This window comes from Habropoda laboriosa, unplaced genomic scaffold (assembly GCF_001263275.1).
Source record: "Habropoda laboriosa isolate 0110345459 unplaced genomic scaffold, ASM126327v1 scaffold203, whole genome shotgun sequence".
NCBI lineage: Eukaryota > Metazoa > Arthropoda > Insecta > Hymenoptera > Apidae > Habropoda > Habropoda laboriosa.
Window position 1 is genome coordinate 887,042 of NW_017100358.1, and position 6,278 is coordinate 893,319.

Consider the following 6,278-nt stretch of genomic DNA (forward strand, 5'->3'; position numbering starts at 1 on the left):
GGGCGGTCGGGAGGGAACAGGTAAGAAGAACAGGTTGGCATAGAGGGTAATGGAACACGACTTCTCGTGCGCTCTTCGCGAAAGAGCGAGAAGGGGGCGGGTTGAGGCAAGTGCGACCACAAGGCCGCAACCGCAGTGTGGGAAGTGAAACGAGCCGAGTGGCGTAGCTTTTAATGGACTGAGGGAAACAACATTAAGTTAAGAGCCGGTGCGCAGGGTGTGAGAATTACAACGGAAATAGTCCGTGGACCACGGGGCTGCGAGCCGCGGGCAAAACGCTCGGAGAGGCCAGGAGGCCGAAGGAGGCTCGACTACGATTCATAAACCACCAATTACCCCTTTGACCCCTTCACCAGGATCTGCCGCGAGCTTCGAGAGGACCATTACGACCTAAATATCCCGAGCTGCAGTCGATTCAGTTTATGTTTCCCGTTTTCCTTCCAGAGAGAAAGAGCGAGAGAAACGGACATTCTCCCGAGGTATCGACGGAATAACGTCTTCAAGGGCGCAGCACGAGCAATTTATCGAATGATAAATTCCAGGAAGATAGGATCGCGGTTAGATTAAACGACGATTCCTACTCGTCCTCCGCGTTTCCCACCACCTATTCCATCCACGATCCCCGAAGCAGCGAAATTAAATATAGGAGGGGGCCGAATTGCAGTCACGGCCGCTGCGGTGATATAGGCTTCTCCTTTGCCCTCTCTTCCGCCATCGCTGACTATACTTCAGCGGAGGAAAAAGTGGTTCAAGCATTTCCAGCCTCCCTCAAATGCTCGCTACTTCTTTCGCCCTTATCTGCCACCGCAGACATTCCCCTCCACTATCGTCTTGACAAACACCTCCCCCTTGTATCTGAAAGCCACTCTGTCCCGACAACCCTCCGATTTAGATCCCGGCCCTACGGCGTAGGCACAACCGCTATCGCGCAAAAAAGCCTGCTCCTCAGATAAGCAATAACACTGTCCCTCCCGGTATCAACATCCGCTATCCGGCCAATCGGAATGATTTAGCTACGGGGTACAACTAAAAGTATCATATATATATATACACGCCGTGGTAGTAGAAAAATGAAGGTAGAAATCTCGTTCGACGAAGAAAAACTAACGACAAACTTAACTTCCGTACCTACTTCTTCCCCTATGATCGTCGAAATCACCCGAACTTTCTGAAGAATTTCAGCCAGTGCGCGTTCACCGGTGTGAAACGTAAATATGCGCCGGCAGGGAAACGTGCAACGACCGTTTTTCTCGCGAGCGAGATGGGTAGGTGTGGGCACGATGGCCGGCCGATAAACGCAGCTCGGTGCTCGAAATCCAGGATCCACCAAGGCGATCCGGAAGATAACGCTAATTCCGGATATTTCGCACCCCGGCTCGGCGATACGTCCAGCCCGAGGACTATGCCCCGCTAGACATACCCCTTGCAACCCCTATCATGGGAGTAAAGGGCGGCTGGAGGGTGGACGAGTGGTGCGGCTGAGTGGATAGAGCAAGAGAGAGAGAGAGAGCTAGAGGGAGAGAGAGAGAGAGAGAGAGCATGGAGCAGAGCAGAGCAGCAGCGTGCTGCCCGCACCAGGCGCCCCTTCGCATATTTCACCGGGAATTTACGAGCCTCGATACGACAGGGAAATTGCAAGAATGGCGGAGTAATCTATCTCTCCTTGCCTCCGTGGGCTCTCTCTTCTTTTCCCAGGTTCCCTCCTCTCTCGAATACCCCTCTGCTCTCTCTGTAGCACGCGCGCGCGCTGTTCTGCGCCCACGTAAACGTTCCCTTTTCCTTACGGGAACAACAGTGAACCGAAGAAAATTCCTCCAACCACAACCCCAACATGCGAGATAAAAGAGATTTGTCCTATACCGGGAAGAGGTACCCCCTCGACCATCTAATTGTGTTATCGAGATAAGTCGAAGATCTGTTATCTATCGCCGAAAAGAATGCCACCGTGTCGTTGCGTGGAATTAGATCAAGTGAACGAGAAAATTTGTCACAGCGAAAGGGTTGAAAGTGTGGAATTTTTCAAAGGAATTCCGTCGAGGTAGGGAGCAATCGACGGTTAACGTGTTCCTCCGCGCAACAGGGGTCGAGAATCATTGATAAGTTAATTAATCGAGGAGATATATCCTGGAGTAAGCGGTGTGTAAATCACGGACCGGTCAAAACAGCCGGGGACTGGCAACACGTGCTTCACCCTCTTATTGCGCAATAATTGCAGAGAAGAGTGCCAGGACACCGTCGTTCTCTCTGGCCTGCCTGTTTTATCGCCATTTTCCATCCTTCAGCCGCACTAGGTGACTAACGACTGATACGTCGGTGAACGCAATTCCGCGGAGATAGATCGGGTCTCCTGGAGGCGCGAGACAACACTCCGGGGTTGTTCTACCGGGAGAGACAGGACTGAATTCTCATCCGTTATGCATGGCTGATATTCGCGCCGTTTCTCCTCTATACCCGATACGATTAACGTGTTCCACGTCCGCACCGTCTGACGAAGAAATATTCGTCCACACGTTTAACTTCAAAAATAATTCACGTTTCAATTCTATCAACGCCTGTCGTTGCCCTCGTATTAAATTCGTTTCGTCGATTCGAATCGAACACTGTGTTAACAGGTATCGCGAAATATGTCCAACAACGGTTCATCCTGCTCGTACAATTCCGTGGAAATCCGTAAAGCGAGTCGGATATCCCACTGCTTGCTGTATCTCGCTATCTAGCCGAAGTTTCTTCACCGGCAACCGAACCAAGGACCATCGATACCGTTCGCGGAAATAATTACGCGTAACGTAGCCCGGTTTCCTCGAATTCCACGCGTCGGGGAGGAGAAGAACGCTCCTGTCGGACGAGCCTCCGGATATAGAGAGGGTGAAACAGGGCGGATGAGGTGGAGGCGGCTAGAGTGAACGAGAAAGAGAGAGAGAGAGAGAGAGAGATGGAGGGAGAGAGGTAGAGGGAAAATACTATAGGTAACCGTACTTGCTGTACATGGGTAATACATAGACAGAGGAAGGGAAACCCCCTGCGCCACGGGTTAGCGTGCAGCTATATCTACATAACGTACTGTAGCGTAGCCGCGGCCGCCGGTCGGTTTAATTTAACACAGCAGCTGTAATCCCATCCATTACGGCCGCGGTAATATACGATCGCTCGAGATTCATACTCCGTTTTTTCACTAATTAACAGACGGGACAAATCGCTCCGCCGATTCACCTCTCTCCGCCCTCCCATCCGCCCCCTGCTGGCGCGCCGCGCACGCTCTTCATTCTCTTTCTCGTCCAACGCGGGCAACAAACGCTTTGTTTCTTCGCGTTAAAATTTACCCCAGTGTTTTACACCAGTTTCATTCGGCCCATCATTTTCCCCGTCCGTTTGTTCGTTTCACGAGTGCGTTCCCTCTCTCGTCGCGCGTTAAATCTCCTTCCAGCGATATTCCTTGGTCGTTGAATCAGACAAGCTTAGGATGTTGCGCTTTCGATTAACCGTGGAAGAGGAATTTCACTCTCCAAGGTGTTTCGATGTGAATTGTTTTCTCAACGAGATACGTTTCTTTTCCTTTCTTTCTTTTGAGGAGACTAATCGGAAAGTAGACATTTTTACGCTTCCTCGTGTTAACCCTTTGGTTGGGAAAAATGTAACATTCGGGACGGATGAGTTTGTTCTTCTTGGAAGGGAAAATAGTTCTTCTTATCACCTGTCTGTTCTAGGTGTTACTTATACCTCTTTCGAGAAAGGTTTCGCTCGATAGTGTATCTAACGTTGCTCTTTAGGGATCCACGATGAAGTTACATCACCGACCAAGACCTTTTCCACGGGAATACGGGGCAGAGTGGCTGTTTAGAGAGCGTTTCAACGGGGTTCCTTATCGCGGCGGCCGTTTTTCTCACCCGTCCAGTGGAATAATTAAGGATCACCGATCGATCATTCGGCGCGAGCATCGCGATCCCGTGGCGCTGGGGCCCCGCTCCGCCGGAATGCTATCAAGTAATAACTCTTCCGTCAATACGGGAGGCGTGACGAACGCGCCAGGCCGGCGACCGGCTCGTAAAAACCGTCCCGAAAGAAATAATTAACGCGCGTTAATCAACGCGACTTCGTCGCTGAAATTGGAACGTTTCTGTGGCGGGGCAGCGAAGAAGCACTCCATTAAGGGGACTCGAAAGGGGAAGGAAGAATTCGCCGGGCGGTGATTTGTGATACATACACCGTTAAGCCGATACGCTTAAAACCAATGCACTTTTTACCGTTTTAATTCATCGTCAACTACAATTTGAACGCTCCGAGATTTAATATCGATTTTATCAAAGACCCACCCCCCGTGTATCTCAACTTGGACGAAAACACATCACCGTGGACCGAAAGTGGTCTGCGATAAATATTTCCGGTTACTCGATTTCGACGGGTAGCTTACTATCTGCACAGAGAAAAGAGAGAGGAGAGACAGGGAACGCTCGTGCACGCAACTCGGAACACAGGGCGTGACGAGGAAAATCGAGGAGGTTTCACGGACTGTCGTGTCGGGGGATGAAAGGAGAGACGCAAAGGTATGGCAGACACGTGGCTCACGTGACTACACGGCACATAAGGGACTGGAAGGTGGATATGGAGTGCCAAGATGAAAGCGGAAGACAGCACCGCGAAGGGAACACCGTGGCGAGGGACGAGGCGGGAGGGGGTGGTAGCGGAAAGTTGTTCGGCATAACGCGAAGCCGCTCTTCTCTCTCCGGGTTGTCGAGTCTGCACATTCACCGAGCCGGATTTAATTGGATGGACACCATCGCGCGGTGCTTAATTAACTAATTAATTTCGCGCAGGATACGAACGCGCGGAAAGATACCGCCGCCTGGTCTGTTTGCTTTTAATGACTTTCACTTTGACATCGCGCGTTTTCGACACCGTGCAACTCTACCCGCTTATAACCGCCATTGTTCTAAACTAGACTTGACCAAAACTAAATTGCCCAGCAGCCGCAGGAATTTCTAATTCTCACGATACGAAGAAAATAACGAAATTACCGACGACACCGTCGAAAAGTTCATCGAAACTCCAAGGGAAGATTATCCCCGCGCGGTTGATAGAGAGAGAGAGGGAGAGGAGAAGGGGCAGGCTCGTTTACGGAGGAAAACGTAAATAACCGACGGCGAAGACAGACCACCGCGCGAATTTAAAAGCGTCCGCTCGGCGGCGGTGGCGGCGGCGGGACCGTGAGCGTAAATTCGTTCCGGTTTAATTAAATTTAAATGATTGTCTCGGCTTTCGATTCAAGTGGCCGAGCTCGTTCGTCACGCGGGGACAAGCGAACGCTAGAGTCCGGCAGAAGCCGCCATTTATCAACGGGTTCGCATAAATCGCCAATATGAACATCCACCGCGCGCCTTCTCTAAGCTGAAACGTGCACACTTTTCCCCGGCACGCTTCCTGCAATTATAACGAGCGCGCGACCTTTGTGTCGCGCTAAAGAGAAAACGACCTGCTACCTAGAGCGCCCCCCTTTCTCACTCTTCACCTCTGTCCCCGGCAACGTTCGTCGGGTTAAAACGACCAGGCAAGATTTTCGTTTCATAAAACATATGCCACCACCGCTCGAGAAAAGAGAAAAAAAGTGTCGCTTGCTCGGCAAAAAGCGGGGGACGAAGAGAAGAATAGGCAGCGGCTTTTAAGGGTAGGGCGGAGAGAAAAAGGGAAAAGAAAAGAGAAGCGACCTCTCCGAGCAAGGGGTGAAGCGCCAAGGGTGCGACGAAGGGAAGAAAAAGTTGGTTCGTTACGGATAAAAGATACGCTTTAAATGAACCCACGGATAGAATAGAACCACGAGGAAGAAAGTGGCTTGGGGGCGTGTGCACGTGAAATGAACCTCCGTCGAAGACCGGCGTAAAATTCCAAGGGAAAGGAGAAAGGTACCGGAAGGAACTCTCGAGTCTCGTTCCGTTCATAATTGGGCAGGCATTTTAAACGGTGATCGTGCAATTCGAAAGGTTCTACGCGAACCTCTCGATTCACGGTGAATTGCTTCGTAGTAACGGTTCGGGAGAAATAAGGCCGCGGATCGACGACGGCGGAACCGGAAGCTGAGGACCTTGCCGCGAGGAAGAAAGACGCGCAGCCGATAAACAGAACGAACGGGGCCGCGGGTGCATTTAACTTGACTTATGGCAGTCATTTTCGGATGGATGCTCGAATATTCTCAGAGCTCCTCCTCGTAGGCATGTTATGGGGTGGGACGATGGTGGAAGCGAGACGCGGCCGTAGCGGTGGGGTAAGAAAAAGAAAAGGAACGCGAA